The sequence below is a fragment of the Macrotis lagotis genome, chromosome 1 (genome assembly GCF_037893015.1).
Source record: "Macrotis lagotis isolate mMagLag1 chromosome 1, bilby.v1.9.chrom.fasta, whole genome shotgun sequence".
NCBI classification, from domain to species: domain Eukaryota; kingdom Metazoa; phylum Chordata; class Mammalia; order Peramelemorphia; family Peramelidae; genus Macrotis; species Macrotis lagotis.
The window spans coordinates 136,371,638-136,390,032 of record NC_133658.1 but is presented as its reverse complement, the minus strand read 5'-3'; the positions used below and the strand labels follow the sequence as shown (position 1 = coordinate 136,390,032).

Here is an 18,395-nt window from a genome sequence, read left to right as displayed (position 1 = left end):
AGATGCATATCATGGTGATTATTCTTTTGCTAATGTATATCATATCACACACTCTATTCCATAGTTCTTCAGACAGACCTTGAGAGAGTACTTGTATTGCTTCTTCTGACCACCATGTGGATGGTGCTCATTTTGCATGAGTTCTCTGTAAAATAGTTTTAGAAAAACTTACTTGGCATTTGAACAACATGGTCAGTTCATAGGAATCGTGCTTTCTTCAGTAGGGTTTGAATTGAAAGAAATAAAGGATGGATGGACCTGTGATTTTACTGGTATGGGGAACCTTCTCAGAAGGAAACCTTTGTCAATTTAGATTATCATCTTCTTGTGATTAGTAATCTGAGTTTATTTCTTTTGGGGAGTTTATTTCTTTTTGCAAGGCAATGAGGTTAAGTGACTTGCCAAGGTCACACAATTAGGTACTTATTAAATGTCTAAGGCTGGATTTGAACTCAGGTCCTCCTGGTTGCAGGGCCAGTACTAGCTGCCCCTAGTAATCTGAGTTTTAAAGAGCACCGAGATATTCAATGACTTACTCAAGGTGACATGGCTATTTTGGCTTAGAGACAGGTTTGTATCTATGTTTTCCTGATTCTGAAGTCATTATCTAGCTATTATGAAGGAGGACCATAATTGTATTGTTTAAAATGCATCATTCTTTCAAAATGATTTTAAAAACCTAGACTGATTTTTAAAATTCAAAATGCCCTTTGAAATAAATAAAGACATGGAAGGATTTCGAAAAATCAAGATTAGTGCTATAGTTTTCAAGATGGGTATGAGTAAGAAAGAATGAAAAAGTCCAAATATACTGATAAGGAAACTATTTTCGCATTGGATAATGTTTGTAAATACAGGAAGAATTATTTACTGAAACTGATAGCACATCTCCTATTTTGAAAGTAAATAGCATTATGTTTTCATTTGTAAAGATTTCAAATATAGTAGACATAAAAGTTCCATAAAATAGAATATTAGATACTTGCAAATTTATATTGATGGTTGAATATAATAAGATGAAGTTATTAAGATCTTATATTTGGTTTCAAAAATCAACATGACAAAGAAATAGAGAGGAATGATCAGATTACAGTTTGTCCTTAAAAAAAAAGTAAGGATTTTATTGGACTCCAAATAGTATATTATGAAAGTCAAAGAAGACCTTGTAATCTTTCATAGGAAATCTTTAATTGAAAAATGATAATGGTCATTTTGTTACTGTTCTTTGTCCTCCGATAATATCTGGAATACTTTGCTTGGTTTTCAGCATAACATTTTAAGAAATACATTGATAAGATTGAGCATGTTCAAAGGGTGAAGAATGATCCTATTTAAATATTAAGGTAGTTAGGTATGTACTGGGACTGAAATAAGGAAAACCTGATTTCAAATTTGAACTCAGACATGTATTAGTTGTATGACATTGGGCATCTCTCAGTTTCCTCAATTTGCCTGTTTTCTCAGTTACAAAATAAGGGCAATGATAGCCCTACCTCCTAGGGCTGCTGTGAGGATCAGGTAAGGAAATATTTTAATGTTCTTAATTCAGTGCCTGCACATAGGAGGCACTATATAAATGCTAGCTATTATTACTGACTAAAACTATTTCACTTAAATGCCAAGAATAGTTAGAAAACACTTAACAACTGGCTTTCTCTGGGAGAAATGTACTCAGATCACACAAAGCTTAATGTCCATTATTAAAATTTTCTCCTTATTTTCTTAAATCTAGATAATCAACAAAACAATCAGCTTTTTATCTGTACTGTTTACCTATTTCCAATATGTAAATACTTTAAAATGGAAATTTAACAACCAGCTTTCCTAAGTTAATAGGAGCTAACTCCAGTAAGTTCTTCTTAAAAAATATCACCAAAAGGAAGAAAGTTGATTATTCCAGTTAAGACAAGACATGAGGGGAGGGATATAAGACCTGTTTTCCAGTATGTGGAAGGAGTTCTGGGGAGATGGAATTGCATTTATTTATTTGGTCCCAGAGAACCGGGTTGGTTTTGGCCAGATATAAGGTTAAACTTCCTAGCATTAGCACTTTCCACAAGAAGAATTGGCTAAGAAGATATCTATTGGGGAGGCTAGGTGGTGCAGTGGATAAAGCATGGGCCCTGGAGTCAGGAGTACCTGGGTTCAAATCCAGTCTCAGACATTTAATAATTACCTAGCTGTGTGGCCTTGGGCAAGCCACTTAACCCCATTTGCCTTGCAAAAACCTAAAAGAAAAGGTAACTATCTTTGGAAATCCTATGTCAAGGATCATGGAATCATAGAATTAAAGAACTGTAAGTAATCTCAGAAGTTTTTTAGACAAGTATACAAAACCCTTGCATAATATATCCCATAAGTGATTGTCTAATTTCATCTTGAAGTTTATCAAGGAAAGGGAACTTGTCATCTCTGGAGTACATTGCAGTTTTGACCTTGTTCAAATTGCAAAAAAGAGAATTCTTAGTCTCTCCTGCCCCACCTCTATTATATTAATGTGTAATATGCCTTGCTCCACATCTGTTCATTATTCCTACTTAAACCTCCTCAGCCTATACACAATTCTGAAGTCTCTTCACTAAGAAAGCTCTTCAAACACTTGACCATTGCTCTATTTCCTCAGTCTTGTCTTCTCCAGGCTAAACATTTTCATATGCTTCTCCATCAAGTTTCTCAACCCTCTCCTAGACATACTTCAGCTTGGATCTATGTCTTATCTAAATTATGATAAATGGATCTTTTATCTAATGCTGTGGATGTAACCTAACCACATGGTGAAGGTTGAATGTAGTACAAGTTGTAAATTCCTCTCTCTGGAAACCATGCCTACCTTAATGCTGCCTAGGATCATTTTAGTTGGTTTTGGCTGACACACCACATTGTTAGCATACACCGAATTGACAGCCCATTGAAGCCTCTAGATATTTTTCATTAGAACTCGTTTAGTTCTAAATAGTCTAGTCATATCAACCACATCTTAATATCTATGAAGTTTCTTTTAAGTAAAAATGTACAACTTCATGGCTATTTCTATTAATTTTCATTTTAGATGATTCTTCATTCTAACTACTTGGTATTTTTTTAATATACTATGTACTATGTACTATGTACTTTGTCAACCATTCTATTAGGTAATACTTCACATTTTTACCCAGGAATATTATGATGCTCAAATGAGATAATGGATGTAAAGCACTTAGAAAATATTAAAGAGCTTTATTAAGTACAAATTATTATTATTATTGTCCTTAATAAATATTATAAATTTACTAGACCTTAAGCATAGTGATAACTTCATTCCATGTGTCTTCCCTCGAATTCCTGCTTTTAATAGAGAAATTCAGGAATGTGCTAGTAAATATTCAACTATTGGGCTCTTTAAGGGAAAAAACTGTTTCTGTCATATTTCTATATCAGCATGAGTATCATATCTTGGATAGCAGTTCTCCTTGTTACTTCTGCCTTTTCAGGGATAGAATTATAATTAAGGTAAGTCACAAATTCATCATCTGCTCTGCTTTTCTCAGATCCAAATAATTGAAGTCCAATCATTATGATTTTGTGCTTTCATGTCAGTTTTCCAAACTTTTCTAATTTCAAATCTCTCCCAGGGACATGTCACTGTTGTTTCAACCTTATTTCATCCTCACCAGAATGTTCTACACCTTGTTTTTCCTTTGGGGTTGATAATGTTTTTTACACGAGAAGGCATTCTTGATGTACAATACTATTCTACCAAGAATGCATTCTCATGTAAAAAACAAAACCCCTTTTTAAACCTATTCTGTTTCATTTGTATAAGATAGTTCCTGCAAGTACCAATCTTCATTCCAGTTCTGTTCCATCAGTGATACCCTATAAATGCTACTTTTTTTCTCCTTGTATCAAGTTCTCTAGTTCCCCCATTATAAATAAGGTCTGCACTTAAATATGAATAGGTTGATTTTGTTGCCATATCTTTTATTTTATACCATCTGTTATAGACAGTATTATTTTCTGTTATACTTCCCTCTAAATAGTATAGACTACTCTTTGTATTACCATGTATTATACCGCTTTAATAATTTGTCCCTCTCCCATTCTTTTTATGTTTAATTTCATCCTCACATTTTCATGATTCCAGATAAATACATAAAAACACAGATACACATATAAAATATTTAAACATTTCACAAGCTTTAACATGATAGCAATACTCATAAATGAACTTACTGATTTGTTAAACTTTCTGTTTCAAAAACTCATTCAAAATTCACAAAGAATATTTTTATGAATATATTTTATATAAGTGTATATGTATGAAGACACACATTATTTATACATATATATTAAAATACACATATATACACATTTAGAACCACCCTTGATGATGAATTCTATCTTTTTAAAGTAGTATACTCTTCCTGTCATCCTGCTACTTAAGTGATAACCAGGGAATTTCAAATATTGCAAAAGGTTTTGCTGCTGAGATCCATGTAGTACTATATGATTTTTGTCAACCTTTGCAATCTAATATCCTATGATTCAATCATTCTCATCTGATTGACATGTAAAAGAAAATGGTCATTCATTCCACAGAAAATCACTGAGGTTATGAATCTTTGCAGTCATACTTGTTTTATCTTGTATAGCAGTAAAATGACTTTTATCAATGGTTTTAAATTCATCTAGTTACTGATTTGAAAATAATGACTTCTGAAATAATTGCATTATTTAAATTCACAATGCATATTTTATTGGATTGGAAACAACTGTATTTGCTTCAAATGCTGCAGATTCGTATATATATGCAACCACTTTAAAGAATTTTTTATTCACATCAATTAGGAACAAGTCATGTTTTTTTCAGCTTTACTTTGGAAAATTTTGAATCTAGACCTCACCTTTCATTTATTGACATTTTCTGGAAGTTACTGTGCTTATTTGCTCATCACCAATACAGTAAAGACCTTAGGTCAAGACCTGGAAGATTACATACATTTCCCCTTCACTTCACCCTACTGATCTATTAATTTTTTTATATCTCCAGAGATAGATTCTAATTATTCTAAAAGAAAGGAAAAAATAAAAACACAAAAACCCAAGAAATGATATCTTTACAAATAGTTTCCTAGAGATTAGATTTTTTTTCTTATAACACACTGGAATACATATTAGTTCACTCATTAGAGTACAACATCTCAGAGGTAGAATAAGATAAGGGCCATTGAGTGTTGCTAAGGGAGATCCTATTTTTATTGAACAATAAAGAAGTGGTTTAGCTTATTGATAATCAGGCTTCCCACAGGCAATATTAGTACAGTTGCCAAGTTGTTTTTTTTTTTTGTGTCTTTTCCTGGAAGTTTTGGTCCTCTTATTTTTTTTGTAGCATGAACAGTTCTTTTCTTAGGAGAGTGAGAATTTGAAAGTGGGAAATACTTCTTAATTTCATGCTCCATATTGTTACCAAAATAGGAATCTTGGAAAGAAGCAACTTGAGAATACCAAAGATTATGAAGTGAAAGGCAAGAAGATCCAAAAGTTGCTTTGGTGAGAATTCAAAGTATTCCTACTCAAAGGTACTACAAAGAGGTAAAACATATCTGTGAAAGCAGAGAGGCCATTTCAAATAGTGTTATTCCCTCACCCCACCCCCACCCCGGGGAGGAACTTTGACTCTGAGTTTCTGAAACTAAGTTATATTTTTAAAAATTACAATTTTTTCTTTTGATAGGAACTGTTAGATGGTGAGACCAACTTGCCAGAAAGACCAAAGTCAATTTTTAGCCTTTAACAACTGACAGGACTTATGTTTCCAATTCTAAGCCTAGAGGATTTTGATTCCACTCTGCACAAATAGGTTTTCCATTAGACAGAGATGTCAATTCATACATTGAAAGAAAAGAAGAAACAAAACAAAATGAAATAATCAAAAAAATTAAAAGTACAGATGACATGGTATCATTAGTCAATTTAATCAACTCCCATTATTAAAGGCTTACTATTTGTCAAGGATTCTTTATTCTGAGAAATGAATGGTACGGGAAAAAGATGATCTCATGAATAATTCCAGAAAAAAATAATTATTGTCTCTACTAGGCATTGAAGGAAATATAAGATTTCAGTAAGAAAGTTTCTGCCCATGTTGATCTTACATTTTAGTTGGGGATATTGTATTTGAGCATAATCACTAAATTATTTCAATAGCTTTATTTAAATTATTTCAGAATGACCATTTTGATCATTTGGCAAGATATAATTATTCCCAATTACAAAATCAGTATCTATGTGCCAAAGAGGTAAAATAGTGAAATAACTTCTTATAGTTCTATATTTAATAAGTAGTAAAACTGGGACTTCATCTCTTGTCATCTTACTAGAAGAATTACACTCATTTCACTACTTTAGTCAACCAGTTAATCAATAAACATTAATTAAACTTTTAATATGTGCTAGTCACTGTGCTACATTTTGGGAGTGCAAAAAGAGGCAAAAGATAGTGCCTGCCCTTAAGGAATTCAACAAGCTAACAAATTTGTATAAGTATGCTATATTCATTGAAACTAGGAAATAAATAGAAAAGGGATGGCAATAGGATTAAAAGGAAAAACTTCCTGTTAAAGACAGAATTTTAGTTAAAGCTTAAAGAAAATCAGGAAACTCAGAATTCAGAGATAATCAAGGAGAGTATTCCAGGTGTAAGGGATAGCCAGAGAGAATACTCAGAGATGAGAGATCAAGTTTCTTCTTTAAGGAACAGCAAGGTGGAAAGTGTTACTGAATTAAAGACTATGTGGCAAAGAAGACTAGAGAAGTAGGAAAGGGTGAGGGCTTTGAATGCCAGGGGATTTTGCATTTGATATCAGAGACAATAGAGAGCTATAGAAATTGTCTGTGTCTTTTGTCTGTTTATCTCTCTCTCTCTCTCTCTCTCTCTCTCTCTCTTTCTCTGTGTGTGTGTGTGTGTGTGTGTGTGTCTAGGTGTGTATCTTTGTGTCTGTTGTGTCTGTGTTTGTAACGGGTGGGTTTGGGGTGTGAAATAGTTGAACCTGTGCTTTAGGAAAGCTGCTTCAAGGAGTTAACATTAAAAAGCTTTTATGATTTCTCTAAGTATCTTAGAAACTAGTTCTTAAACAAACTAGAAAGATTGAAATATACCTAGTTCCCCAAATGTATGTGACCATGAGTGCCACAGTCTTTTTAAAGTCCTTTGCAATTTGCTTTCTATTGTATTATTTCTTACCCTCAAGTTATAGTCAGACAGCCTATACATTATTTCTTGGGAACTGTAATATACACAGAGACCCTTATCACAAGTCTTACAGACACAGACTCTCTAGCCTCTTCCACTTGGACAATTCACCATCAGGAGCACTTATTATATTTCATTTCCTGTTATATTCAGTGGGTTTTTTTCCTACTTTATATTCCTAAACAAGTGATAGCTTATGTCTGGAATATACTCTTCCCATATCTATATTTAGTAGACTTCCTAACTTCCTTCAAAATACATTTTATACATAAGACCTAGTTGGAGTCTTCTACTCATATCTCAACATATATCATATGCTCTTATACCTTATTAGTGTTCTTCACTTTTAAAATTTCTTAATTTTGCATTATATATATATATATATATATCTGTGAACTTGTGTAATATTACTTTGTATATATCTTAGTTGAATGTAAATTGATTGAGGGCAAGAAATATTTTTCTTTCTGTCTTTCTAGGTCCATTCTGCAAGAAAAAGATTTGCTCATAGCAGACACTTCACACATTTTTGATGAACTGAATCGACTTAAAAAAAACAATACTTCCTCTTTTCTACTGCCACTACCTTCTAGAAAACAATTTGAAGTCTCTATCTCATTTCAAATCAAAAGACCAAAAGTTCATAAGGACACTTAAGTCCCTGTCTACAGTTCTTATGAGAGTGGGGGGATAATGTATCTATTTTTCAATATTTTGGGTCATGTAGTCTCCAACCAAAATTGATTTTTTATATATTGTCTTTGTTTGAGTATGTGTGTGTGAGTACTCATCTCACACTTCTTTCCACAGGTCCACTATTAATACAGAGTTTGGAAAACATAATTGCAATATGTGGTAAACAGAGATTTTCATTAAATACACAGAAAGAAAAAATATTTAGGGGGAGACATTTCTTTCTTATTGATTCAATAAAAAAACACCTTGGAAGGAAAGGTTATGTTTATTAAATTCTTTTCAAAGAGGCAACTGCTAAAAATCTGAATTCTTCCACATCAGCATTCTAAAAAATTGGTATATAATCTTTTCAAATTCTGTCATTTGTGTATTTTTGCTCCACTATGTGACTTTGAAATATGTGACTTTTTTATTAGTCTTTTCTGAAGAGATGGAGGGTGGAGGGAATTTTCACGTGGCAGTAGAAAAGCGTTATCAACATTGCTATTTTTGAGACATGGGGTTGCCTAGCAATGCCAGGAATTAAAGGGGGGGGGAGGCAAGAACAGAGCAGAGTGTTGTGAAATTACAAGAGGGTACAGCAGCAAATTGGCTTGAAATACTTATCAAAAGGTCTTTAAGTGAGAGCGGATATAGGATTTGCTAGCAGCATGATAAACATCGGCTGATCATTTTTCAATGTTCTTCCTGTCTTTTATTTGCTACAGTTCTACCCAATGGAATTCTTCTATTTCAAGTTCATTAACAGTCCAAAAATCTAGGGCAAAGACTTTTTGAAGATGGGACTTCTTGCTCAAAAAAAGCATCAAGGAGTCTGGGAGATGTTGGCTTTTGTCTCTTTTGGTCTAACTGGAAAATAGAAATACAGCCAGTTCATGGTTGGCTGTTTTCTAGTTTCTTAAGATTCCAGAATTTAGAGCCACACAAGAAAGCATAGAAATCTTCCAGTTGAATACCTTATTTAATTGAGGGAGATTCAGTGTCAGAGATGAAGTAGTTTATCCAAGGTCACACAGCTGGTTAGTAGTATAGCCAGAATTCAAATTCAATTCCCCTGATTAAAAATTTAATGTTTCTTCCATCATCAAATTTCAGAAACTCTTCTTTTTCTAAGGGAGAAGTTTTATTTGTTGTTTGTCTATTATTTTCAAAAGATATCAATAACATCACAAGTTGTGTTGAGGAGTTATAAGTATTAGAAAGAAAGATTAATTTTTCTTTCAATTTAAAACCAAATTGGCAAGCATTAATTGTATAATTGGAAAGAATACCCATAGCATCAATATCACAGATGCTTTGGGATATTAGAGATTAGTTAAATACTTCTAGGAACAAGGCAATGAAATTGTAGAAGAGGAAGGGGACTTAATGATCAGAAAATCAAAATTATTAATTTAATGGTGAAGGAAATGTGGCTCAGATTTATTTATATTTTTGCCAGGATGATGATTTATGATCTTCCTTGTAGGAGAATTTACTCTACCAATTCAAATAAAAACCTTCTCTGCATCTTGTCATAGAGTCAGTACATGCATTTATAAATCATAAGCAGAATTTGAACCTATGTCTTGCAGAGTATGAGACCAGCTCTCTATTACATCAAATGTAAATGACTTGTCCAAAGTCATCACTGTCATTTTTCTCCTGACTCCACATCAGTAGGTTCACTATAAAGTGATGAACTTTTTAGTCACAATAATTTATAAAACCTTATACAAAGGTATGGAGACATTTTGATCTCTATCAATAAAGGGAATACCAATATTAATTAAATCATAGACCTTTGAAAGTCCTGAAGTAAGAAGTATTAACATATTTTGACCTCAATGTCTTCATCTATAAAATTTGGGTTGTACTCACTAATTGTGAAGTTGGATTTCAGGTTCTTTTCTAGCACTTGAAAATCTGTAATCTATGAATACCTTTCCAATTATCAATATAAACCTGGTGTTGTGGAAAGAACCACATTGGAGTCAGATAATCTGGGTTCAAATCTTAGTCTTACTGCTTAACTAGTTATGTTATCTTTAGAAAGTCACTCTTTGGGTCTCAGCTTCATTATCTTTTAAGCATGGCCACTGGACTATGTGACCTTATACATATCTTCCAGTTCTAGATCCTTGGCCCTATAGATGATAAATATCCACATGATTTCATGGAAAGAGCATTTCCCTTGGATTCAGGAGAAATCTGAGTTTGAATTTTGCCTCTGATACTTAATGTGAGTGTGATCAAGGCATTGTCACTGTTCAGTCAATTCTAACTCTTCATGATCCCAAAGACCACAGCACACCAATGTTGTCCATGGGATTTTCTTGTAAAAGATAAATCTGTCTTTTTTGACTGGACCCAAAGCTCTCAGGAGACCCTGAATGTACCAACCTCCCATCCTGACACTATTTGTCATTTGCATCCCAAACTGAATTTCTTGCATAACCTTAGGAAAATACTTGTGTAGCTAGAGTCTGATGCATTTAAGTAACCTCTCCTATCTTCATAATCTAGGGGTTCCCAAAGGAAAATAATTCATCTTTTGCCATTGCTTAGCTCATCTCTTTTGAGAGGGTTTTTTTTGGCACCTTCCCCCTTATGATGCACCCCTTACTGCTTTCTCCTCTTCCTTTTATTTTGCTGCCTTAGAAACAAACAAATGAACAAAAAAAAAACCCAAATTAAACAAAAAACTTCTATAAGAACTGTGAGCTCTTTACATTCCATATACATGTTCATTTATTCTTATAATGAAGTGGATTTTCACCTAATTTTCATGAAGCAGTGATTGTATGTTGACAGAATTCAGAAGATTATTTTAAGGGTCAATTAAAATAACATACATAAAGTATTTTGCAAACTTTAAACCATGATAGGGCTCTTAAACATTCTAAGCTTAACCTGAACTAAGACTTTTGGGACCCACTATCAAGGATTACCATTTATTAGCTTAAAATAACAATAAGACTTTTGTGATAATAATAAACTACTAATGGTCATATTGTGCTTATTATGTGCTACCTAGCAATTTTTCACTTAGGGCAAAAATAGTTCTGAAGTGTTAACTCTTGTCCTGTCACTGAACTTCTATGATTCTGGAGGAGAGAATGAAGTGGATGAGTTGGCAAGTCTCTTCTTCACTTAAATCCAATTCATGTGCAAATCAAGATTTTGGGGACAGAGAAGATCAAAACATAAACCCAGAGAAAGACTACAATGTTATGATGCCTAAAAGCAAAGCCTCAAAGGGGAAAATGAATTGATATCAAGTCCAAAACATCTTCTTTGGAAAGCACAAAATCAAATAAGAGAAACTGAAGGAAAAACTGGAAAAAGAAATGAGTTATACAAGAGAGAGTCAACAGATTGGAAAAAGAAGGACAAAGATTAACTTGAAAAAATAAATTCCTTAAACACACAATTGGCCAAATTGGAAAAAATTAACTGAAGAAAATAATTACTTAAAAAGTAAATTGGCCAAGTGGAAAAGGAGGTATAAAAACTAAGTGAAGAAAAGAATTATTTAAAACTTAGAATTGGGCATATGGAAGCTAATGATATATCAGGAATCTTTCAAACAAAATCAGAAATTAAAATAAAAATAAGGAAAAATATAAAATACCTCATTGGAAAACATTGGAAAAATCTCTCCAGGAGAGATAGTTTAGTAATTATTCATTTATTTGAAACCCATGATCAAAAAAAAAAAGCCTGGTCAGCACCTCAAAAATATTAAAGAAAACTGACTTGATATTCTAGAACTCCAGGACAAAATAACCATTGAAGGAATAAACTGAAGGAGATTCCAAAATAAAAACTCCAAGTAATATTATAGCAAAATTCCAGAATGATCAGGTCAAGGAGAAAATACTATAAGGATTCAAAAAGAAACAGTCAGGATTACACAATTCTTAGAAGTTTCTGTATTAAAGATCATAGGACTTGAGATATGATATTCCAGAAGGTAAAGGAGTTTGGCTAACAAACAAAAATCAACTATGCTGTAAAATTGAACTTAATCTTTGTTGGACATTCAATGAAATTGGTGACTTTCAAACTTTCTAGATTAAAAAGACCTGAGCTAAACATAAAATTTGATCTTTAAGTACAATAGTATCCAAATTCTTAGAGAAGTTAAGAGAGTCAAGGTTTTTATTTATTTTTTTTGCAAGGCAAATGGGGTTAAGTGGCTTGCTCAAGGCCACACAGCTAGGTAATTATTAAGTGTCCAAGACCAGATTTGAACCCAAGTACTCCTGACTCCAAGACCGATGCTTTATCCAATGCACCACCTAGCTGCCCCGAAGTTAAGAGAGTTAAAAGAAGAAATAAACAGCAAAACTACACCAGTAGGTGACTTCAGTCTCCCTTCTCAAAATCTCAACAAAAAATAAGAAGGAAATTAGGAAGATGAATAGAATTTTAGAAACATTAGATATGCTAGACCTCTGGAGGAAAATGAATGGAGATAGAAAGAAATATAGTTTTTCTCAGTGGTCCAAAAATTGAACATGTACCAGGACATAAAAAAAGATCACGATTAAATGTAGAAAGGCAGAATGATAAGTGCATGGTGCAGATCATGATGCAATATGCAATATATATATGCATATATATATATATATATATATATATAAAGATGGATGAAAAATTAATTAGAAACAAAATAGCCTAATCCTAAAGAATTGAGTGGTTAAAGCAATAAATCATAGAAACAGTGAGCCCTTTACAAAGATAAAGTCAAAATGGGTAACAGGATTTAGCCATAAAGAATGACACCATAAGCCAATTTGAACAGCAAGGAATCATTTACCTGTCAGATATATGGAATGATGGAGAATTACTGACCAAAAAAGAGACAGAGAATATTATGAAATATAAAATGAATAATTCTGATTACATTGAACTGAAAAGTTTTTAAGCAAATGAAACCAATACTACAAAAATTAGAAGGAAAGCAGAAATCAGGAAAAAGTTTCTAACTGATAAAGTTCTCATTTCTTTTTTTTTTCTTTTTTAGTGTTTGCAAAGCAGTGGGGTTAAGTGACTTGTCCAAGTACACACAGCTAGGTAATTATTAAGTGTCTGAGGTCAGATTTGAACTCAGGTTCTCCTGACTCCAGGACCAGTGCTCTATCCACTGTGCCGCCTAGCCACCATCATTTCTAGAATGTATAGAAAACAGTCAAATTTATAAGAATACAAGTGATTCCCAACTGTAAATGGTCAAAAGATATGAACAGGTAATGTTTAGATAAAGAAATTAAAGCTATTTATAGTTATATAAAAAGACCTCAAAGTTACTATTAATTAGAGAAATGCAACTTAAAAAAATTCAGAGGTATCACTTCATAGATTGGTTACTATGACAGGAAAGGAAAATGATAAATGTTGGAGGACATGTGGAAAAACTAGGTCATCTGACTGTTGGTGGAGTTGTGAACTGATCCAACCATTCTGGAGAACAATTTGAAACTATAATCAAAGGGCTATAAAACTGTGCATGTCCTTTGATCCAGCAAAAACACTACTAGATCTCTATCCAAAGGTGATCATTAAAAAAAGAAAGGAAAAGGACCCTCAAAATATTTTAGTAGCTTTTTTTGTGGTGACAAAGAATTGAAAATTGATGGGATGCCCATAAATTGGGGAAGGACTGAACAAGTTGGTATATGAATATGATGGATTATTATTGTGCTATAAGAAATGATGAGCAGACAGATTTCAGAAAAATACCTGGAAAGACTTCCTTGAAGTGAGGCCGATTGAAGTGAGCAGCAACATTTTGTAATGCTCAACTATTACAGACTTAGCTTTTCTCAGAAACAGAGCTATCAAAGAGAATTCTGAAAGATAACTAATGGAAAAATGCTATCCACATCCAGAGAAAGAACTATGAAATATGAATGCACATCAATTATACTATTTTCATTTTTAAAATTTCTTTTTTCTTTCTCATAATTTTCCCTTTTTTTGTTCAGATTCTTTTCTCACAGTGTGACTAATATGGAAATATGTTTAATATGAATGTACATGTATAACATCTATCATATTACGTATCTTAGGATAGGGTGAGAGAAGGGAGGGAGGAAGAAAACTACAAAAATGAATGTTGAAAATTGTTTTTGCATATAATTGGAAAAAATAATAAGAAAAAAAGAAGCAAAAAGAAGAAATCAGTAATTTCATCAAAGAGAAAAACAATAATAGGATTTTGGGGGATTTATGGGATGCAGACAAAACATTTCTTAGGATAAATTTTATATCTCTAGATTATTAATTCTTTCATGAATAAAGAGCAGATCAATGATGTGGACATGTAGCTAAAATATAAAAATATCCAATTAAATAGCAAATTAGAAATTCAGAAAATCAAATGAGATTTTAAGAAAACTGAAGGTAAGAAAAAACTATTGAACTAATAAAAATCAAAAGACCTGATTTCTCTGAAAAAAAAAACCTTTGGTTAATTTGATTTGAATAAAAGAAAGAAGAAAATCAAAATACTAGTAACAAAAATAAAAAGGGTGAATTCACCATCAATGAAGAGGGATTTATAGCAATTATTAGAAGCTGTTTTGCCCAACTGTATGCCAATAAAGTTGGCAATCTAATTAAAATGATTATTTGCAAAACAATATACATGGACCAGATTAACAGAAGAGAAAAATACTTAAATAACTCCATTTTAGAAAAAGAAATTGAACAAAAGCCATCAATGAACTACCAGAAAAAAATTCCTGGGGCCAGATAGATCTACAAGTTAATTTTACCAAACATTTAAAGGACAAGTAATTCTAATTCTATATAAACTGAGAAAAAGTATGCAGAGTTTTTTCAAAATTCTTTAATGATGCCAACATGATGCTAATACCGAAACTAGGAATAGCCAAAACAGACAAAGAAAATTATAGATCAATCTCTTTAGTGAATATTGATGCAAAAATTTAAAATAAAATATTGGCAAAGAAATTACAGAAATTCATAACTAGGATAATATACTATGATAAGGTAGGATTCATACCAAGATGAAGGAATGGTTCAATATTAAAAACAAGCAAAATAACAAAATAATTTGCACATAAATAACAAAACCAACAGAAATTAACTGATTATCTCAATAAATGCAGAAATAGTTTTTGAAAGTATAGAACCCATTGCTATTAAAAATATTAGAGAACATAGGAATTAATAGTTTTCCTTAAAATAATAAGTAGCATCTATATTTCTATTTGGTTAGGTACACAAAACATAGTAATAAATGACTATAGTAATCTACTATTTGATGAATTCCAAAACTTATCTTATAGGATCAAAATTCACTATTTGATAAAGAAAAAAACTGCTGGGGAAATTAAAAAATGGGATGGCAGAAACTAGACAAAGACCAACATCTCACACCTTGTAACAAGATAAGTTCAAAGTAGGTACACCATTCATAAAGTGTAATATCATATGTAAAATAAAGGATATCAATGGATAATTTAGCTATCAGACCTATGAAAAGGGGAAGAATTTGTTACCCAACAAAAGATAAAGAATATTATGAAATGCAAAGTGAAAAATTTTGTTTATATTAAATTAAAAAGTTTTTGCACAAACTAAACCAGAAAGTTGGGAAACAATTTTTACAATCAGAGCTTTTAATTTATAAAACGTCGTTCCCCAATAGAAACCATGGTGAAAAGCAGTTTTCAGTTGAAGAAATTAAAATTATCTACCATCATATGAAAATTGCTCTAAATCACTGTTTATTAAGTAAATGCAAACCAAAAGAAATCTCAAGTATTACCTCAAACTTAGTAGATCAGATAAAATGACAGAAAAAGAAAATGATAAATTTTGGAGATATGGGAAAATTTGGACATAAATGCATTGTTAGTGGAATTATGAACTGATCCAACCATTCTGGAAAGCCATTTGGAGCTGTTGACTCAGAGGCAATAAAACTGTGTATACCCTTTGATCCAACAATACCACTACTGGGTCTCTATCCCAAAGAGATTATAAAAAACAGGAAAGGATCTGAAGATACAAAAATATTTATAGCAGCTCTTTTTTGTGATAGTGAAGAATTGAAAATTGATGAGATAGGTAAATAGTTGAACAGGTTTGATATATAAATGGAATATACAATGACATAAAATATGATTTCAGAAGAACCCTGGAAAAATAGACATGAACTAATGCTGAGTTAAGTGATCAGAACATTGTATACAGTAAGAACAACATTGTGATGATCAGCTATGATAGAAAAGACTCTTCTCAGGAATGCAATGATCCAAGAAAATTTCAGAGATGCATCATGAAAAATTCTTTCCACATCCAGAGAAATTACTATGGAGTCTGACTGCAATCTGAAACATAGAATTTTCACTTGTTTTTGTTTTTTGCTTTCCTAAGTTTTTTCCCTTATGTTCTGATTTTTTTCACAACATGACTAATGTGGAAATATCTTTGAAATGATTGTACCTGTACACCTACATCAGATTTATTGCTATCTTGGGGAGGGCAAGGGGAGAACATTTTAGAACTTAAAATCTTATCAAAATGAATGTTGAAAGCTATGTTTACACACGAATGGAATAAAATGAAATTCTATTAAGCATGAAAAAAAAGAAAGACAAAAAAAAGAAACTACTGCAATATTCCAAATGAAGGTTTAAAAAGATATAATGAGAGTTTAAACCAGGGATGAATGTGAAAGATGTTGAGTAACTGGATTTGATACCTGGGTTTTGAATTTGGTTGACTTAGAAAAATGGAGGTGCCTTTTATAGTTAAAGGCAAATTATGAGATGGGTAGGAAAAAAAGGATAGGTAGGAGAGAAAATAATGTGCTCTATTTTAGACATGTCAAAGATACAGAAATGGCCCTTAGGAGGGAAATGAGGGTTACATGTATAAATATGGTAGTCATCTACAAAAAGATGATAATTGAAATCCTGGGGTCACCAAAACAAAGTGTATATATAGAGAGAAAGACCCAGAGTCTTGCACTGCATTCATTTGCTTAGAAACTACATGGTAATTATAGTGCTATGAAGGGCAGATAGAGTTCCCTGGTAGAGCAATGTTCTGAAACTCAAGAAGAAAGTTTCCAAAAGGAGATGGCTTATTTGCATTGTCAGATACTGTAGTGAAGTCACAAAGAATGATGTTTGAGAAAGGGCCACTGGATTTGTAAATAAAGTGGTCACTGTTGACCATGGAGAGAATGCTTTATTTGAGAGGTGGGGATGGCAATAAGAAAACAAGAAGTTAGGAAATGGACAGGAAGTGTTTAAATGGAGAAAAAAGTGGCATAGAAAGTTTTGCTTATACTATTATTTTTAAGGAAAATATGTTGAAAATGCCAAAATACTGCACTATTTTGACTCATGCTAATAATCTTTTCTGATATCCTAATTAATGTTTCCCAATAATATAATTTTGAAGAAAAGAGTTCAGAAAAACAGAATCTCTGAAAATACTCATCCTCATTTATTGTCTTATATTCCATTCTTCATGACAAAATTTTGGACTTAGAATGTACAAGTCTGTTTTTGCCTTTTGCTCTTTATTCCTATAGGCTTCAGGAGTGATATGTTGTCACTGTACATGTATTTGAATCAGAACTATGTGGGTGAAGATGGCAGCTAGTTAAAGCAGTGATAGAGCACGAACCCCTGATTCAGGAGTACCTGAATTCAAATCTGACCTTAGAAACCTTAAACTTACTGGATGACCTTGAGCAAGTCACTTAACCTTGATTGCTCCACACCCAGGATCATCTCCAGTCATTCTGTTTCGTATCTGGTCACTGGACCCATATGACTCCCAGGAGAAAGTAAGAATGATTATATAACATAGCTCCCTCACTCAAAACCAATTCAATCATTAGCCATGACATCTAACCTGTAATGTTATGTTCTTTTTTGAGAAGGTACAAGGTACAAAGAGCATTCAGTCAAGGACCATTGTGCAATGGAGCAACCAAGACATTGTGAAATCTCTGGACTGTTAAGAAGACCATGAGTGTGAGTTGTCCCTTATCTCTCCCCCAAATCTATTCATTATTTTCTGTGGTCTAGATCCAGACCTACATTTGGACCCTGAATTCTGTTCAGCACTATTCCCCTTCTCCCTTGTTATGAACTTTTGGGTTTGAAATGAATTTCTAGGATATAGTTTATCTAACAATGTTAAGAGCATTGGAATTTTCCCCCCTTACAACTTCAAGTTGAATAAACTATATGACTTATTTTTTCACCTTCTCTCTTCACAAAACTCTTAAACATAATGAAATATCTTTAATTTTGGATTTTCCTTTGTCTTTTTCCTTTTAAGTTATTTCCTAAATTTTGTGAAACCACTTGAGCATGAATCTGTTTTCAACATTCTAAATCTCTCTCTCTCTCTCTCTCTCTCTCTCTCTCTCTCTCTCTCTCAAACTGTGTGGCTGGTACTATTCTAATAAACACTAACTGGTTTTTAA

The 18,395-nt window shown here is 32.5% G+C and overlaps 1 protein-coding gene and 1 long non-coding RNA gene across 15 annotated transcripts in view; one reads left to right on the top strand and one right to left on the bottom strand.

Annotated features, from left to right (window-relative positions):
- UNC5D (unc-5 netrin receptor D) overlaps positions 1-18,395 on the bottom strand; it is a 789,424-nt gene that overhangs the window by 359,663 nt on the left and 411,366 nt on the right. The window lies entirely within an intron of this gene.
- The window catches only part of LOC141503464 (uncharacterized), a 45,334-nt gene continuing 44,788 nt past the window's right edge, over positions 17,850-18,395 (top strand). For all 4 annotated transcript variants that reach the window (XR_012472857.1, XR_012472854.1, XR_012472855.1 and 1 more), the window contains exon 1: positions 17,850-17,937. This is a non-coding gene — a long non-coding RNA (uncharacterized LOC141503464). The remainder of the gene's footprint in view (positions 17,938-18,395) is intronic.